Genomic DNA, 19,697 nt, shown 5'->3' with positions numbered 1-19,697 from the left:
GACACCTGTCGCTCCAATCTGGGTTCTGCTCCGGCTAACTAGCAGTGCCTCATCTCTACCCCAGGGCAGGGATGATTGGGCAGCTGAGCGCATGGCATAACTGGTTTCTCAGGGAAGCCGTGGTCACTCAGGTCTCATCCGTTTCTCTCAGTTACATTAGTCTCACAGACACAATGACAAACAGAGGCAGTATATATTTCAATAATGCTTTAATAAAGTGACTGCATCTTAGATAGCAAAGCGTGGACTGCAAAAACCAGGACGATACAGCATGACAAGATTAAGATTGTGACAAGGAGAGTAAAACATAAAAATAATTCTACCATTTTGTCACTAGAGTCAACAGACTAATCCTAGCTAAGCTATGATAGAGCACAGTGTGTTAAGCTCTAATTCTGCCCTTCAGGTTCCCCTGGGAAAAAACCTGAGCAAAGGCCTGGAGTCTGAAAAACAGCTATAGCGAAGCATTCGGCAATCAGCATACAGTTGTGGTTCTCTGGCTGGAATCTCCCTCTAGTGTGTAAGGGACAGGGAAGTGTTTTCATAATTAAACAGCTGATGTTCTGAGAAAATGTCCCTACGTAAGGATGTGTATTTTCTATGAATGTCAGAGACTAAACTTATACCATGTTCACTGGCAATTAATCTTGCTGCAGCCTTGGAAGAAGCACAGATTAAGCAAGAATGTTTGGGAACAGAATGCTGGCCGAGGCAAAAACAGTTAAAGAGAAATAAAACAAGACCGTAAAAGTTGCTATTATAACAATAATAAAGCAAAGCAGAATAAAGTATATCTAGGTTAAAGTGTACAGCGGCAGGCCTAATATGTTAAAATAATGTGTATGAAGCTATGATTGGTCAACACCGTGGGACAACACCCACAAACTAGGGATGACATCAGGAAGAGGTGGAACGACCTACGTGGGAAGGTACATTCCATTGCAGCAAGACACCAACTCGCTGTACAGAGGACTGGTGGTGGACCCCCACCTCCTCCCCCACAACTCACAGCATGGGAGGAACAAGTCTTGGCAATCCTGCATCCTGAGGGCCTGGCAGGAGTAGGAGAAGGACTGGACTCTGGTAAGCCAACTCTATACTACGTGCAGGTCAGTCCTCTGATTCCTCAGAGGTCGCTGGTCCCGCTAGATGCTTGGCTGTGCATGTTCTTTGAGTCTGGAGACAGGCCAGTAGGGCTGGGGCCAAGTCAGTTGTTGTCTGTCGTCTCTGCGGGGCTTTCAGGTCAGCAGTCCTTCTTTCTTCAGGTTGCAGGAATCTGATTTCCTCAGTTCCACGCCACACCTAAATACTCAATTTAGGGGGGTGTTTAGGTCTGGGGGGGCAGTAGCCAATGGCTCCCTCTTTGTGCCTCCTCCCTGAGGGGAGGGAGGCACATCCCTATTGCTATTGGGGCAATCCTCCAAAACAAGATGGAGGATTTCTTAAGGCAGGGGTCACCTCAGCTCAGGACACCTTAGGGGCTGTCCTGACGGGTGGGTAGTGACTCCTTGTTTTTCTCATTCTCTCCTCCGGACTTGACGTCAAAAGTGGGGGCTGTGTCAGGATATATATTCAAACAGGCAATAAACCTCAGTAAAGCAGACAACATTTCCATACAAGGTTGTGAAGCCCTCCTCACCAGAGGCCACCCTACTCCAACTTCCTCCTGTAACTTTTTCCTCCTTTACAGACCTCCACCTAACAACTCGAGATTTCCAGATACTTTTCTAGATACAGTCTCAAACCTTGTTACACTATACTCCAACCTATGCATTCTTGGGGATCTAAACATTTGGTTTGACAAACCCTATATGCCCCATCCAAAAGCCACTGGCCTAGTTGCATTGAACTTACATCAGATTGTACACAATCCCACACACATCGCTAGACACATCCTAGATGTCATTTTTGCTAAGCCTGAACTAGTTACCGTTCATATCATATGTGGTGACTGGAAAAGTTATGACCCTCTGTGCGTCTGGCCTGATGATCTCGGACCACCTCCTCAATTATCCAAGGAAGTTAAAAACCTTGGAATCACCATGGACTCCAAGTTAACTATGAATGCCCAAGTGGACAAATTAGCACAAACAAGCTTCATCACCTTGAAGACTCTACGACGCATCTTCCTCCACCTCGGATTTCCACACAAGGTGCAAGCTACTATCTCGCTTGTACTATTCAAACTGGATTATGCCAATGACCTGTGCCATGGATCATCTCTATCTATTATGAAAAAACTACAATGTATTCAGAACTCCGCAGCCAGGCTACCATTACATTTAAAGCCGCAAGTCCACATCTCCCCTGCCTTGAGAGCACTACACTGGTTACCCGTTGCACTTTCAAGCTGCTTTGAATCACCCACAAAGCTATACATGGAACAGGACCGCTTTTTATCGGAAACAAAATAACCAAATACATCCAACAAAGAAACCTCCGCTCAAGATTGGCAGCCCGCCTTAGAACACCACCATACAAGAAAAAGCCTATAGGTGGTACATCCTTCTCCGTTCAAAAAAGGACGGAGAGCAGCCAACAGTCATAATACGCCAAGCGGCAAACCACCACTACTGGCGGTCTTCCGCACGGCGGTCCCTCAGCGGTCTTGTAAAAAGACAGCCGAGGTTGTAATAACCACCTTAGTCTCCTCTCTACACAGGTCTCCAGGTCCAGGAATCCACAGTTGGTTGCTTGCAGTCTTGCTTGGTTCTTGCATAATTCTGCATCACAACTTATAGTATGTTCTGAGGAAACTTGCTGTACTTTACTCCTGCCTTTCTGGGCTCTGGGGTGGGGTACTTTACTTACCTTTGGTGTTTTCTTACACTCCCAGCACCCCTCTACACACTACACTTGTCTAGGGGGGGATCTGACTTTTGCATTTCACTATTTTAGTATATGGTTTGTGTTGCTCCTAGGCCCTTTGCAATCTATTGTGTTTTTCACTATTTGCATTATTCTATCACTGTTTACTTACCTGTTTTTGGTTACTAGTCTGTATATTGTGAATAATACTTACCTCCAGAAGGAGTATTGCCTCTAAGATATTTTGTACCTTGTGTCACTAAAACTAAGTACCTTTATCTTTGGTAACACTGAGTATTGTCTTTTATTGTGTATAAGTACTGTGTGACTATAGTGGTACTGCAAGAGCTTTGCATGTCTCCTAGTTCAGCCTTGGCTGCTCTGCTACAGCTACCCCTAGACAGCCTAAGCTGCTAGACACTGCCTACATTTCACTAATAAGGTATAACTGGACCTGGTGTAAGGTGTAAGTACCTTAGGTACCCACTACAAACCAGGTCAGCCTCCTACATTTATCTGGTAGAGACTCTATCTAGCCACAGATTCCTTACCTTAGAATACCCCCAAGCATCAGACTGGATCCAAAGATTTTCGAGCACAAGTGAAGTGCATAGTACCTATGTATGCACCTCCACAGCACCCTGACGTCAGTTACTACATGACTTTCTACGCCAGGACAGCGCAGCCATAATGAGAACAGACCACTGGTGTGAAAAAGACCAATGCCCTGATAAAGGTGTCCCTTACAACTTAACTGGTTCGCAGAGGGGGGAGGACGAAACAGCCGGTAAGGAATCTGCACCTGGAGTTTCTACCAGATAAGGCATTACCGAAGGTAGGTAACTTGTTCACCTGATAGAGACTTCTAGCCGCATACCCATTACCTTAGAATAGATACCCAAACAATACCTCACCGGAGGTGAATCTGCAAGCCCAATTAGATCAGAAAGTCCTGCAGGACTGAACAGCTGAAGTGTCAGTCATGACGGACCTGACTGTCCAGACACATGTTTTGTGAACATGTGCAGTGATGCCCACATTGCCACCTGACAGATGTCCAGGGGAGAACTGCAGCACGCTAATGCAATGGTTGCAGCCTTGGCTATAGTGGAGTGAGCCCCATATCCTCAGGGGGCTGTTTCCTAGCCAATGCAAAGCAGATCTTAATGCACAGGATAATCCATCGCAAGATGGTCAGCTTCTGCACAGCCATCCCTTTTTTGGCACTGTCATAGTCCACAAAGAGTTGATCATCCACCCAAAACTCTTTTGTCTAATCAAGGCAGAATGACAACACTCTTTTTGGGTCCAGATGGTGTAGTTTCTCCTCCTCTTTCTAGGGATGAGGCGGAGCAAAGAAGGTAGAAAGGGTAATGCTGTGGCCTACATGAAAGGGAGTGATAACCTTCAGAAGGAAGGTGGCACATGTCAGGGGGACTAGTTTGTCAGGGTAATAGGAGGTGTAGGATGGGTACACAGAGAGAGCCTGTAACTCACTGACCCTTCTGGCAGATGTAATGGCAACTAAAAATGTAGTTTAAGGTAGAAAGCTGGAGCGGGCAACTGTGCAGAGATTCGAATGGTGCACACATCAGGAAAGTGAGAAGAACGTTAAGGTCCCAATAAGGCATAATAAATGACGGGTGGGAAAACATGTGCTGCAGACCTTTAAGTAATCTGGCTCACAGAGGTTTTGAAAAGAAAAGGTCGGTTCAGCAACCACAGGAATGAAGAGACTGCAAACAAGGATAGCTCTGCTGGGCCAAGAATGGATAACACAAAATAATTTTTCATAAAGATGCAGAAAGGGGTTCAATGTCCTGGGATGCACACCACGACACAAACTTGTCCCAATGTCAGGTGTATATCTACTTGGTCGAGGGACGCCTGGTTACGAGAACAACATCGCAGATTTCGGGCAGAAGGTTGAAAGCTGTCATCTGTCACTGCTGAATCTCCACACATGCAGGTGGAGAGTTTGCAGGTTCGAGTGCAGTACCCTGCCCTGCTGCTGTGACAGAAGATCCTCCTGAAGAGACATCCTGACTGGAGGATCCATGGTCATGCTCAACAGCTCGGGATACCAGACTCTCTGTGCCCAATCAGAGCCACAAGAATGTCATTGGCCCATTCATTCCTGATCTTCTTGAGAACTCTGGGAAGGAGTGGCATGGGCAGAAATTCATCACTTTAGTCTGTTTTTTCAGTACATTTCTATGTTTTTTAAAGTAAAGTAAGATGTTCATCACCATGAAACCCCCTGCAAGTACCTAACTCCCCCACTGTGTAAGTGTTCACCCATGTGCAGTGTGGTGTTAGACACAGATCCCGGCCACATGGGGTTGGGTGTTTCAAAGGCAGGGACATTGGCATTATCAGGAGGTGAGCACATCAACCTATACAAAGCAGACTTTTTGATTTTGCAAACATTCACTAACAAGTAAGGCAGACCTACTGGCTTTCTCAAAGAGTCAGCACACAAAAATCTAAAAGGTAGGCCTACAGGCATTGGCAGGAGGTCAGCACATCAACCTATATAAATCAGACTTACTGGCTTTGTCAAAAAATCATGACAATTAATTTATCAATAACCATGTTCTAAAATAATCCTTATAAATACATAAAGGGGAATGCATAATAATTATTTTTACTAAGAAATGTAATATAAAGCAGTTTTATTCCAAACAACTATTGAAGTGTGCTTGAGTCTTTCTTTAACGTTCTTCAGGCTGCAAAATGCAGTCATAGAACCATCCACTAGGAGTCCCTGCAGTCCACTTGAAAAGCACATAGCTCCAGCTCAAAATGCTTTAGAAATAATGGTAAGTTCTCCTGGAGTCATGCATTCAATACCCCAAGGGACTTAATGCTTTTTTAATTTTCCTAGGGGGCTACTGAGCTCATTCAGAATGGTAGGATTCTAGTTGCTCATTAGAACACTGTAGTAAACTGCTGATCACCAGGAAGGTACCTGGCAGTGTTTGTTTTAGTCTACATGTCAGAGGTGGTTATTACAACCCTGGCAGTCGGTGTTAAAGCGGCGGTAAGCCCGCCAACAGGCCGGCGGAAAAAAAATGGAACCACGACCATGGCGGAAACCGCCAACAAACACAGCCACTTTAACACTCCGACCGCCACGGCGGTACAAACAAACAGCTTTGCGGTCACCGCCAACAGACAGGTGGAGGACAATGTACCGCCCACAGTATCACAACAGGCCAATCCGCCACCTTTTCCGGGGCGGATTCACCACAAACAAAAACACGGCGGAATCAGGACTTCGAAGGGAAAACGCTCACTTCAACACACCCCACAAGGAACCAGGAGGCCATGGAACCGGAACTCCAGATCCTGCCAGCCCTTATCTTCTTGCTCCTCTACCAGGAGCACGAACGCCGGCAGTGACCACGGCTGTGAGTACTGCACCTACGACACAGAGGAGAGGGGAGGGAAAAAACAGGAACACACACACGCAACAGTCCCACCCCCAACCTTACCCGCGACAACACACACACTAATACAGCATGATACATTACAGTTACAACCCTCCACCCCCCCTGGAAGAATGCAAGGACACAAGGAAATGAGTGTAACCATAGTAATATATTAAAATCCAGTACGCAAAAATATATATATACACTATAAACAAAATATACACCAAGAATAGTAGTCCAGGTAGTGCTCCATTGAAGTCCGTGGAACACTGGGCCCACACGGTATGGGTGAGGCCTACACTCAATCCCCGAACATGACGGAGAGAACACTGCAGGGGCATCAGATAGCAATAAAACAGGCACCTCAGGGGGAAGGGAAAGGGGGGGTACCTCAGCCAGTTGAGTGCATGACGCCAAATCCACGAGGGGGCCACGTGCCCACTGTTCCATCCTGGGGAGTGCAAAGGCACAGTCTCTCAAGTCAATACAGTGGGTGGGTTGCCCACTGTTCCATCCTGGGGAGTGCAAAGCCACAGTCTCTCAAGTCTCTACAGTGGGTGGGTTGCCCACTGTTCCATCCTGGGGAGTGCAAAGCCACAGTCTCTCAAGTCTCTACAGTGGGTGGTTTGCCCACTATTCCATCCTGGGGAGTGCAAAACCACAGTCTCTCAAGTGCATGCCTTTCTCCACTGGTTCTGGAGGGGGCTTTGTGCCCAGAGTGCTTCATCCTGCCAAGGACAGAGATAGTGGATATGATACTCCACTGGTTCTGGAGGAGGCTTTGTGCCCAGAGTGCTTCTTCCTGTTCGTGCTGGACTCAGTAGCGTCAGTGCCCTTGGCGCTCATGGGCCAGCAGTGCTTGTGGCGGCGGTGCCCTGTTCAGCTGTGCTTGTGGTGGCGGTGCCCTGTTCAGCGGTGCTTGTGGCAGTGGGGTCCTTTGCAGTGACTCAGCTTCTGGCGGTCCTGTCTGGCCCAGCGGGGCTGGTGCTGGCGGTCCTGTCTGGCCCAGTGGGGTTGGTGCTGGTGGTCCTGTCCTGGGCAGCTGGGCTGGTGGCGGTGGCCTCCTGGGCAGCAGGGCTTGTGCTGGCGGTCCTTCATGGCTCAGCGGGGCTGGTGCTGGCGGTCCTGTCCTGAGCAGCTGGGCTGGTGGCGGTGGCCTCCTGGGCAGCAGGGCTGGTGCTGGCGGTCCTTCATGGCCCAGTGGGGCTGGTGCTGGCGGTCCTTCATGGCCCAGCGGGGCTGGTGCTGGCGGTCCTGTCCTGGGCAGCTGGGCTGGTGGCGGTGGCCTCCTGGGCAGCAGAGCTGGTGGCAGTGGCCTCCTGGGCAGCAGGGCTGCTGCTGGCGGTGGCCTCCTGGGCAGCAGGGCTGGTGCTGTCCTCCTGGGCAGCGGGGATGATGGCGGTCTTCTCCGCCGTGCTGCTCTTCCCAGACTTGCTGACTTTCTTGTGGCCCTTCCCCACCTTGGAAGGTATCGCAGCTGACTCCACACTCCCACCTGTACCCCTGGGAGTGGCTTTGGTGGCTGGAGTCTTCCCCCTCTCCCGCGGGGCACTGGCCAACTTTTGATGCTTGACAGGTGGGGGACTGTGCACTCCAGATTCTGGTGACTACAGGGACCACTGGTCCCGGAGATGTTGTGGCTGAGGTGCTAGGTTGGGACCTGGAGAGTCGGGCCCTAGGAGACAGACGGGGTGGGGGAGGTGAGGGAAAGAGGTCAAGGTTGGACAGGAAAAGTTTCTTGGGAACACTGGGACGGGTAGCTGGAGGGGGTTTGGTAGTGGAGGAAGAGGTTGTGGTTGTAGGAGGTGTTTGTTTGGTTACTTTGGGGGAAGGTGTATGCGCTGGAGGCTGTCGTGAGGTGGATGGCTGTTGGGTGGGTGTGTGCCTGCGTTTGTGTATCTTGGGAGGTGGCGTCACAGACACACTGGCAGAGGACACAGGGGACGTGTGAATGGCATTGGGGGTGGTGACTGCACGTGAGCAGGGTGTGGTGGTGTGTGTGCTGGTGATGGAAGTAGTGGCTGTAGATGTAGTGCATGCAGGTGTGAGTGTAGACGAGACTGGGAGGGAGGAGGGAGACGAGGATGAGGGGGACACAGTGGAGGAAGTGGATGTTGGTGTGTCTGCATGTATATGATGCTTGCGTGAGTGCCTGTGGGATGTGTGGCGCTTATGTTTGCCTGAGTTTCCTTTGTGTGTTGAGGTGTGTGCATGCTGGTCTGAAGGTGTGCTTGGGATAGGCTAAGGTAGAGGGGATTGGGTCTGGGTGGAGGAAGTTGGAGGGGGGAGGCCAGAGACAGGGACAATGGCTGCCATCAATGCTGAGGCCAGAATCTGAAAAGCTCTCTGAAGGGCCGCCTGACCAGAATGAATGCCCTCCAGGAATGCATTTGTTTGTTGCAACTGCCTTTCTACACCCTGGATGGCATTCAAAATGGTAGACTGCCCAACAGTGAGGGACCTGAGGAGGTTGATGGCCTCCTCTCTGAGGGCAGCAGGGGTGACTGGGGCAGAGCCTGAGGTGCCTGGGGCGAAGGTGATGCCTACCCTCCTGGGTGAGCGGGCAAGGGGCAAAGGCTGAGGGGCTGCTGGGAGGGCGGTGCTGGTAGGGGGGTGGCGGCTGTACCTGTTGATGCGGGGGCATAGATGTGGCCGCCACCACAAGGGAGCTCCCATCAGAGGACGAGTCTGTGTCACTGGCGTCAGCTCCTGTCAACGCCGTGGAGCTCCCCTCGCCCTCCGTCCCACTGGTGAACTCCAAGTCCGTAGTCTCACCCTCCAGGGCCATGTGGGATGCAGCTCCCCCCTGCTCTGGTGCCACTGCTCCTCCGTCTGATGATGCTAATGCACACAAGAACAGGGACACCACAAAAAGGGGGGGGGCGACAGAAGAAAGACATGTTGAGTGCATGCATTACCGCTACCGTTGGCAGACACGACAGACACAGAAGCCCCCTGCACTACGCCGCGCACTTGGGCTCCACTGTTCAATCCCTGGGACACGGACTACAAGGCTATGGCCGACATCTGCACACATGGATGACACAGGAGTCTGACTAGGTGTACTTGGCACTGTACACAGGTGGGGTGGGGTGCCACAGGGTCTGCCAGAACAAGGGGACCTAACTAGCACACTCGCCCTGGCCTAGGGAAACACACAGCCCACCTCCCCCACCCAGACACCTCCACTGCATGCAAAATCAGTAGAATGAGAGTGTACTCACCCCCTTGTGGCTGCTGTGATGCCCTCAAGCGCCCATCCAACTCCGGGTACACCACCGCCAGGATCCTGAACATCAGGGGGGTCATGGTGCAACGGGCACCCCTCCCACATTGGGAAGCCATCCCCAGCTGGGCCTCCGCTGTCTTCTTGCTCCAGCGGCGAATGTCCTCCTATCTCTTACGGCAGTGGGTGCTCCGTCTGTGGTAGACCCCCAGGGACCGGACGTCCTTGGCGATGGCACGCCAAATATCTTTTTTCTGGTGGGCGCTGACCTACATGAATTGTACAGGGGGAAAAGAAAAGTTATTACCAAATGCACCGTCACTGTCATTGGCCCCCATCCCTACCCTTGCCATGTGGCACATGCACTCACCGTTGTTTCATGCACACCTCAATCTCCCCCCCCATCTTTCATCAACCCCACTCCACACAGGCATAGCCCAAACAGCATGCTCCCAGTGTACTTACCTGTTTGTCTGGAGGATGGTAGAGTAGCGTGTACTTGGGGAGGACTCCATCCACGAGCTTCTCCAACTCCTCTGATGTGAAGGCAGGGGCCCCTTCCCCAGACGCACGAGCCATTGTCTCTTCCAGACCGAGGTCACAGCAGCACTTGCAATGTAGGTCCTCTCCTGTCGAAGATCAGGTAGCGAGTGATTGAACAGATAAAAAATGGCGGTCACGTCCGCGGCGGTGCGTACCGTCACCGCCAGCGTACATCATCATTGGCTCCTGGGACCCATAGGGTCCAATGTTAACCAATGCAGAATTGCGCTGTGGTCTTCGGCCGCCTACCGCGACGGTGTACAGCGCCAGCGCAGCTACATCACATCCCACTGTCCCACTTTACAGGTCAGGCAGCCGCCATTTAAGGGGCCCACATGGCTTAATTTTTAACTGCGTCACACATACCTAGGCCTTGCCTCAACACTCATACAGCCCAAATTTCGGATTAGGATTCGTGTTCTGTGTAAGCTGTGGGTACGTACCTCTGAGTTGGTTGACTCTGTGCTCGCTGTTGTCCTTCATAGGCACCGTCTGCTGGGACATGTGAGGAGATGGCGGCATCCTCCGGTGTACAGACCGCTGGTGGACCTGTCGACAATGGAGGAAAGACATGTGATCATCACCTACAGGCTTCATCGGGCCACAATCCTGGAACTGTGTGCCCAGCTGGAGCCAGACCTGATGTCAGCTATCCGCCATCCCACAGGAATCCCCCCTCAAGTGCAGGTGCTGTCAGTACTCCATTTCCTTGCAAGTGGGTCATTCCAAACAACAGTGGCCATAGCATCAGGGATGTCCCAACCTATGTTTTCCAACGTGTTGTCCAGAGTGTTGTCTGCCCTGCTGAAACACATGTGGAGCTACATCGTTTTCCCTCAGGTAGAGGATTTGCCTACAGTGAAAGGTGACTTCTATGCCTTGGGACATATCCCCAACATCATAGGTGCCATTGATGGGACACATGTGGCTTTGGTACCCCCCGCAGGAGTGAACAGGTGTACAGAAACCGGAAGAGTTATCATTCCATGAATGTGCAGATGGTGTGTTTGGCAGACCAGTACATCTCCCATGTTAATGCCAAATTCCCTGGCTCAGTGCATGTCGCTTACATCCTGCGGAATATCAGCATCCCTTATGTGATGGGTCTACTCCAGAGGCACTGTGTGTGGCTATTAGGTGAGCACCTGGAAGCAAGTCAGTGGGAATGGTTGTCTGGGTCTGGGGATATCCCTACAGGTTAGTGTGTGTCTAACAGTTGTCCCTCGCCATTTGCAGGTGACTCTGGTTACACCAACCTGTCATGGCTACTGACCCCAGTGAGGAATCCCAGGACAAGGGCAGAGGAACGCTACAATGAGGCCCATGGGCGAACTTGGCGGATAATAGAGCGGAAGTTCGGCCTCCTGAAGGCCAGGTTCAGGTGCCTCCATATGACAGATGGATCCCTATTCTACTCACCAAAGAAGGTGTGCCAGATCATCGTGACCTGCTGTATGCTTCACAACTTAGCTTTGCGACAACAGGTGCCTTTTCTGCAGGAGGATGGTCCAGATGGCGGGGTTGTTGCAGCTGTGGAGCCTGTGGACAGTGAAGACGAGGAAGCAGAAGAAGAGGACATCGACAACAGGAACTCGGTGATCCTGCAATATTTCCAGTGAGACACAGGTAAGAATACAAACTTGCCTACTACATGTATTTTAACACTGCTACCTCTCCTTCTGTCTGTCGTTTTCACCCAGTGTATGGTCACTGAGTTGTGACTTTCCCTTACGATTTCACAGATGTGGGTCCCACTGAGTGACATCTGCTTTGTTTTCTCATGGCCTAGAGCTGTGTGACATAGGTTTGTTGACATTACATTTGAAAGAGCATTTTGTCACTGTAATTGCTAATACACTATTTCGAAATCACAGACTGAGTCCAGATTGTTTTGTGCTTCAAGGGTGTTTATTTAAGTGTTCAGTATTGGAGAGGGTTGTAAAATGGTGAGGGGTGATGGTGGAGGAATGTCCATGGCAGAGTCCAGTCTATTAGTCTCACAGGTGCATTGTCCAAAGGGGCATAGGAAGTGGAGCTGGGGCAGTTTGAGGATGGACAGGGTGACAAAGTGGGACAGAAAGATGACATTCAGGGTGGTCTCATTACTTGGTGGGGTCTTGGCATCGTTCTCTGTCTTTGTCCTGGATCTCAGGGACCGTTTGCGGGGTGGTTCTCCCTCTGCAGGAGGTGGGGTGCTGGTGTGGTGGTCCTGTGGCGAGGCGTCCTGTCCACTAGCGCCGGCAGAGGTGGTGGGCAGTTCATCGTCCAGGCTAGTGTCAGGGGCCCCTTGTTGTGCCACAGTGTCCCTCCTGGTGTTGAGGACTTCCTTCAGCACCTCTAAGATGGTGCCCAGGGTGGAATTGATGGATCTGAGTTCCTCCCTGAAGCCCAAATACTGTTCCTCCTGCAGCAGCTGGGTCTCCTGAAACTTGGCCAGTACCGTTGCCACTGTCTCCTGGGAGTGGTGGTAGGCTCCCATGATGTTGGAGAGGGCCTCGTGGAGAGTTGGTTCCCTTGGCCTGTCCTCCCCCTGTCGCACAGCAGCCCTCCCAGTTCCCCTGTGTTCCTGGGCCTTCGTCCCCTGGACCGTGTGCCCACTACCACTGCCCCCAGGTCCCTGTTGTTGTTGGGGCAGTTGGTTATCCTGGGTTCCCTGTAGTGGTGGACACACTGCTGATTGACGTGTCCTGGGGACAGAGGTATGGGCCCGCTGGGTGGGTGCTGTGCTGGTGTTTCCAGAGGGCGGAAGCTCTGTGGTGGCCTGTGACTGTGTCAGGGGAACCGACTTTCTAGAGGTTCCCAGTGGGCCGGGCTGGTCATCTAGATCCAGTTGGACAGAGCTGCTGTCATCCCTGTGGGCCTCTTCTGTTGGTGGTGTGGACATGTGTGGACCCTCCTGTCCGGTGACGTTGGGTAGGGGTCCTGCAGGGGTATAAAAGGATGATTATTACATCTGTGTGTGCCATGGTGTGCAATGGGTGAGTGACCGTGTACCCCAGCGCTTGCATTTCTGTGTTGGACCTTGTGTGATGGTGGTTTAGGGGTGTGTATGGGTATGTGCAGTGGCCATGCTTTGGTGATGGGTGTCCATGCTTTGTTGTTGCATGCAGGGCTTGGTGTTAGGATGTCTGGTTTGTGATGTTGGGACATTTGTGAGGAGTTGGAGTGATGGGGGTGAGGGTGGGGGTATGTGATAGCATGCAAGTAGGGTGGGGCATGTAATAGTTAAGATTTGACTTACCAGAGTCCATTCCTCCATCTACACCAGTGGGCCCTCAGGATGCAGAATCACCAAGACCTGCTCTTCCCATGTTGTTAGTTGTGGGGGAGAAGGTGGGGGTCCGCCGCCAGTCCGCTGAACCGCAAGGTGGTGTCTTGAGACCATGGAACGCACCTTCCCCCGTAGGTCGTTCCACCTCTTCCTGATGTCATCCCGATTTCTTGGGTGCTGTCCCACTGCGTTGACCCTGTCCACTATTCTGCGCCATAGCTCCATCTTCCTAGCTATGGAGGTGTGCTGCACCTGTGATCCAAATAGCTGTGGCTCTACCTGGACGATTTCCTCCACCATGACCCTGAGCTCCTCCTCAGAGAACCTGAGTTGTCTTTGCCATGGGGTGGTGTGGGTGATGTGTGGGTTGGTGTGTGTAGTGATAAGTGGGGTGATATTTAGTGGTGTGTTGTGTGAGGTGCGTGGACGTTATGTGGGTGATGGTATTGTGTGCCTGTGGATGCTTGGTAGTTGTTTGTGGTGTCTCTCTCTGGCCTTCTCTCTGTAATTTTGTCATAGAGGTTTGTGGGTGATGTGGGTGCGTGTTTTATATTATAATGGGTGTGTGGGTGTGGTGTGTGTATGTGTATCAGCTGTGTGTATTTGGAATTGTCCAATGTGGCTGTGTTTTGTATATGTGTGTGTATTTTGAGCGCTGCGGTGTGTACTGCCAATGGAATACCGCGGTTGAAAGACAGCCGCGTGGATTCGTGGGTCGTGATAGCGTGGGCGTATTTCTGTTTGCGTGACGGTGGAGGATTCGTTTTTGCCAGTTTATCACTGACCTTTGCTGTGGCGGACTTGTGTGGGTGTCTGAATTTTGGCGGATTCCGAGCTGTGGGTCATAATAGCTGTGGTGGATTTCCGCAGCCGCGGTGGTGTGTTGGCGGTCTTCTGCGCGGCGGTAAGCCGCATTTACCGCCAATGTTGTAATGACCCCCAGAATGTTTTAATGAAATAGAAGAGAAAGATATTTGAGAACTAATTTTAAACATGTAGTTGTTCTTTAGAACACTCTGGAGGGCTGCAGTAGAACAGAAAAGGAATCAAATGACAGATTGCTCTTGTTGGAAATACAACACTTAAAATGCGTTCTACTTTTTCTTTCTAGAGCAGGAACCATAATTTTTATGACAAAATTAACCCCCTCACTTTGTTCCTTTATAAATATTTTTTTTTTAGGTTTTATCAGTTTAATTCATTAGTTGGCTTCAGGTGTGCCACACTTCAGTCATAAGTAAGATAATGCTAGCACTCTAGTTGGTCCTTGGAACACTCTGGAAGGTTGCAGTAGAACACAAGGGAATCAACTGACAGGCCACGCCTGTTGGAAGTATATGTTTCACTGAGAATGTCAGAATTCATTCTCATATGGATGAGATAGATAGTGTGACTTGACATATGTTCTCAGTATAGCTTTCTGGAGCACCTTCCATAACCTCTATGGGAAAATCATGAGAATCCTGTTTTCTCTCAAACATGATTCATAAAATCCCAGCAGAAGGCGTTTTCACTGGGTAAAATCACCTTAGCAACAATTGATGAATTTGTATTGTAAATAAAATCAGTTATCACTCTTAATAAATTCTCCTTTTTGTGACCCTCATAACCTGCCTTTCACTACAATGCATGGGTGGGTGCTATCATGTATGTCGGTCCTACGATGGCTATCATTACTTTCTGGTTGAAGTGCTGACAGGCAATCGGATCTCACTATGAAATCTGTGGTTAGGCTCCTCCCAGGTGTACAAATGTCTTTTTCCTTTAGTATCTCAAGAACTACAGAACAGATTGACACCAAATAACAAAAAGTGTGCCTTCTGGATCAGTGGTTTGGGCTGCAGTCGTGTATGAAATATCTAGGGGAATTAACATGGGAACTACACTTTTTTGACACCCCCCCCCCACCTTTTTCACAGTCCCCGCTTGATGGATCACCCAGAAACTTTCCATGCACAACAATATTTAACAAGACACTTTTTTTTGTGAATTTTCATGAAGATTCGTCAAAGGGCACCAAAGATATAGCCAAGTCTAACTACTAACTGCCAGTAGGCACTATATATATATATATATATACATATATATATATATATATATATATTATAATAATAATGTAAGTCCCCTCTGATGCACTGCTTATGATCTCATCTCACATATTACATCACCCATGACATGGTCAGTAACATCACTGATGACATCTCAAATGATATCACAGATTCTATTTCCTTACTATTACATCCCTGTAACCTTGTTTATTTCAATGAATTTCTAGATTTTTAATGCTATTTCTGTATAATAAAATCCCTGTAACCTTTAATTTTTTGTGAATTTCACAGTTTATTTTTAATATAAATTGCACTACAATTTCATCCAAAAGTTTAATTTATTGATATACATTTTCACAGCTTTATCAATGCAGCTTATTCACATTTATTCGTATTATACATATAATAAGTAACAATTAAGAAATCAAAGTAAGATAACTTATGCAGTCTTTCTATAAATGCAGTACACCAAGTTTTTCTCTTTTTTTACTTCATTTTATGGATCTGCAAATACGTTGCGAATTTGAGAAGGGAGGCCATACAAGTACTCTAGGATTTCTAGTGCCTGTAACAAAATCGGGGTGGATTAGCAGATTGAGTAAAGTGTACAAAAATATATAAATATCACATACAGGCCACACACATTTTATTATTTACAACAGGGAAACTATGTATATACATTTATATTTACAAGCTTATCTGTGTTTCACATTATACTTATCATTTTTTTACAAGTTTGGTGAAACCACAGATCTGCCGGGATGCCAGCAACCTCAGCTTCTCATTGGATATAGTAAGTCCTCACCCCTGCACATTCCCACACAACAATCTAAATCAGTTATTTGGGTTTCCTATCTCTCTGGAGACAGACTAAAAACACAGCTCAATAATTTTTTTGTCTTTCCTTCACAAGAATAGAGTTTGAAAGTCAAGATGTCTTCTGCTGAAGACAGAAGAGAAGGGGGAAAATAGCATGAAAAAGAAGACTTCCCACCTCTGGAGAAGGCCTCTGATGTTTGGAAATATTTTTTTAAACCTTCAGGAGAAAAGAATGTTGTTGCATAGATTATCCAATGCAATATATGCAGCAAGAAACTGTCAAGTGGTGTGGGAAAGAAGTATTTACATGGCACATCCTCCATGTGCAGGCATCTCAAGAGGATGATTAGAGAGAGGTAAGGTGGCATAACATCATCAGGAGCTGTTCAATCGTGGGACCCTTCCCACCTGATCAGATAGATACCATCCCCATTGTTTCATCAAATTGCAGGACATGGTGACTCATTGTGGCAAATGACATATGCCAGTTCAACTAAAAATGTAATCTGTTGGCCATTTTATGGATGCTGTCAAAAAGTATAATTGTCAATTTGTTTACCTCACCATTCCACCTTCCTATCCTCTTAAAGACTGAAATCAGATGCTTCTTACAAGTTGTCTTTTCTTACTCCTTTTACTATCCTTGTGATTTGTGTTCTATAAGAAAGAAGCCAAAAAAAACAACTTTTTTTTTTAGAAACTCTACCTCTCAAAAAACGTTTATTTTTAGAACCGCTTCAACTGGTCAAAGAAAGAGTTAACTACATGTTTTATGTTTTTGTACAATTGCGTGTTAATGTGTTTGTGAGTCTTTCCATGTATATTGTATTATACCCTCATAAGTGAAACCCAAGTAGGACACATGGCTACTTTAATATTCACCAAGGGAAACAAACCTATAAAGTATTAAAGAAGACACTAGCAAATGTTTTGCATTGTCATCTAGAATACTAAAATGCAAGTTGATGTGTAAGTGGTTGTATGGGTGTTTCCATGGATGTGTGAGTGGCTGTATGGTTGTATTAGTGTTTGTGTGTGTCTCTGGGTATGTGAGTAGCTATGTGGGTGTATGTGTGGGTGTGTAAGTGGTTTTGGGGTGTGAATAAGTGTGTGAGTATCTGTATGGGTGTATGAATCAATGTGTGTGGATTTGTAGATTGGTGGTTGAGTGATTGTAAGGGATTCTGAATGAGGTGTGTGAGTAGCTATGTGGATGTGTTATTAGCTGCGTGTGACACTGTATGGATGTGTTAGTGGGGATGTAAATATCTGTGGGTATGTAAGAGTGTGTGTGAGAGAGGGTGTATGAGTGGCAGTGCATATCTGTGTGTGGGTGTGAGTGGCTGAATGGATATGTGAGTGGCTGTGTGGGTGTTTCAGTAGCTGTGTGAGTGACTGTATGGGTGTGGTAGTGGGGAGTGGAGATGTAAATGTCTATGTGGGTTTTTAAGTGGGTGTGTGAATAGGTGTGTGAGTGTCTGTGTAAGTCTGGAAGTAGGTGTGAGAGTGGCTGTATGGGTGTGTGCATGGGTGTTCAAATGGCTGTGTGGGTGTGTGAGTTGGTGTCAGAATATCTGTATGGGTGTATTAGTGGGTGTGTAAGTGAATGGGTGGGTGAGTAGCTGTGTAAGTGTCTGTATTGGTGTGCAAGTTGGTCTCTGAATGACCGTGGTTATGTGAAAAGTGACTGTCTCCATTGCTGTGTGAATAGGTATATGTGTAGCTGTATGGGACTGTAAGTGAGCATCGGACTGTGTAATTGGGTATATGTTTTTTAAACTGTAGGTTGGAACACCCTCACAATGCAATCTAACACAAAAACACTGGAAGAACTATTTTGTAAACCACATTACTACAATAGATGGTGCCATTCATCTGTATAAAAAAGAAAAACATATATGAATTATTATTACAATTCATAAAATGATAAATTAAACTTAGATATGTTAGCAGTGCATAGCTTTAGAATAGCAAGAAATCACTAGACATTTCATTATCTTCTAATAAAAATCAATATTTCATTTCCCTTTTTTACTGTTCTCAGACTTTATAATTATATAACATAAATGGTGTACATTATAAAGAATCATCCTTTAACATTGGGGGAAAAGGCATTATTTATACTGTATAAAAACCCACAACCACATGGTATCCTGCTGGTAATAAGCAACACAGCACATGGCACACACTACAATTAAACAATAAGTTTTATCAATAATTGCAGTGCTAATCCAAAAGAAACATATGCTGAAATTAGAACTTCATCATTAGAAGTGATACAGTAGCAATGCTAGATGTATAAAGCACAACAGCATAGGCAAATCCTTATAAAGACATCATCCTTGGATAGCCAAATGCTGTCATAAATTCTGATATTACATCCATAATAACAAGACTATTCCACTTTTACCCTCCTTAGCACTTTGGTTCCAAAAACAAAAGATAAGAATTTGGTCACTTCCAAGGCTATCTTTGCTTGAATTTAAGGTTTCTACTATTACATTTAGTCCATCTACTTCTACTTTTCAGATAGACAGTATAATGGCCAGAACTAATCCTAACTCCTTCATGAAACATTAACTTGATAGTACTGTATACTTTATCAGAAACAGATATTTGTCCTGCTCTAAAGTTAGTAATCTCAGTATCTAACTTATTGGCACTTGTTCTGCTGCATTGTAGCATTAACATGACATACTTCCCAGTTCTTACTACATGCAAAGTCGACAGATCATCTGTTTAACAATTTGGACACACACTATTCTGTGTAGCATTTTGTCACTAATCTCTCAAAAGTCACACGTTTGTAATCTGGTACCATTAAATAAATAAAGCACTCTTATTCCATTTGTGTAGTTGATGTGTATGAGCATTCTTCACATTCATAGTACAATGAGTAGCTAAGTCCAAATAACTCATTAACAGGTATCTCCTCTTCTTCTAAAACAGCAGATATCACCATTAAAAACTCCTGTGCATCCTCTTGAGTATTTTGAGTACACTGTACAGATCCACTACACATCTACAGTGTCTTGAATTACTGATGCAGAATGTATTTTAGTTCTCTCACAACGGAGATGGTCAAACACACAGTGCAGAACATAATACCTTCTGTTGTTTCTCTTGAATTGCACCTACAACAAGTGGTAATAAAAACAATGTTTACCACAAAATTAGCATAGCAGTTCACATTAGAGGGGTTTGACAGTTGGTAACTAACAATATCTCCCTCATTTTCAATTTTCTGTTTCTTAAAAACGTCCTTCTTCTCTTTGAGTTCCTCCCTTCCACTGATTTGAAACTTTTCGCTTTAGACAGATGGAAAATTTCTCATAAACGGGATACTGTCGTAAAGGAGGTGCTTACAGACTTCTTAATCAGGTGTATTCTTTAACACAACCTGAGTCTGGATTTACTCTGCTCTTGTCAAAACTATCTAGATACAAACCAGACAATGTCCTAACTCGAGACAAAGCTACATATGACATACCTTCCTTAAACACTCTACTGCCAATATTAATAAATGCTGCATCTAATCCTAAACCTTG

Source organism: Pleurodeles waltl, chromosome 4_2 (genome assembly GCF_031143425.1).
Source record: "Pleurodeles waltl isolate 20211129_DDA chromosome 4_2, aPleWal1.hap1.20221129, whole genome shotgun sequence".
NCBI lineage: Eukaryota > Metazoa > Chordata > Amphibia > Caudata > Salamandridae > Pleurodeles > Pleurodeles waltl.
Note: the sequence above shows the minus strand (reverse complement) of the source record.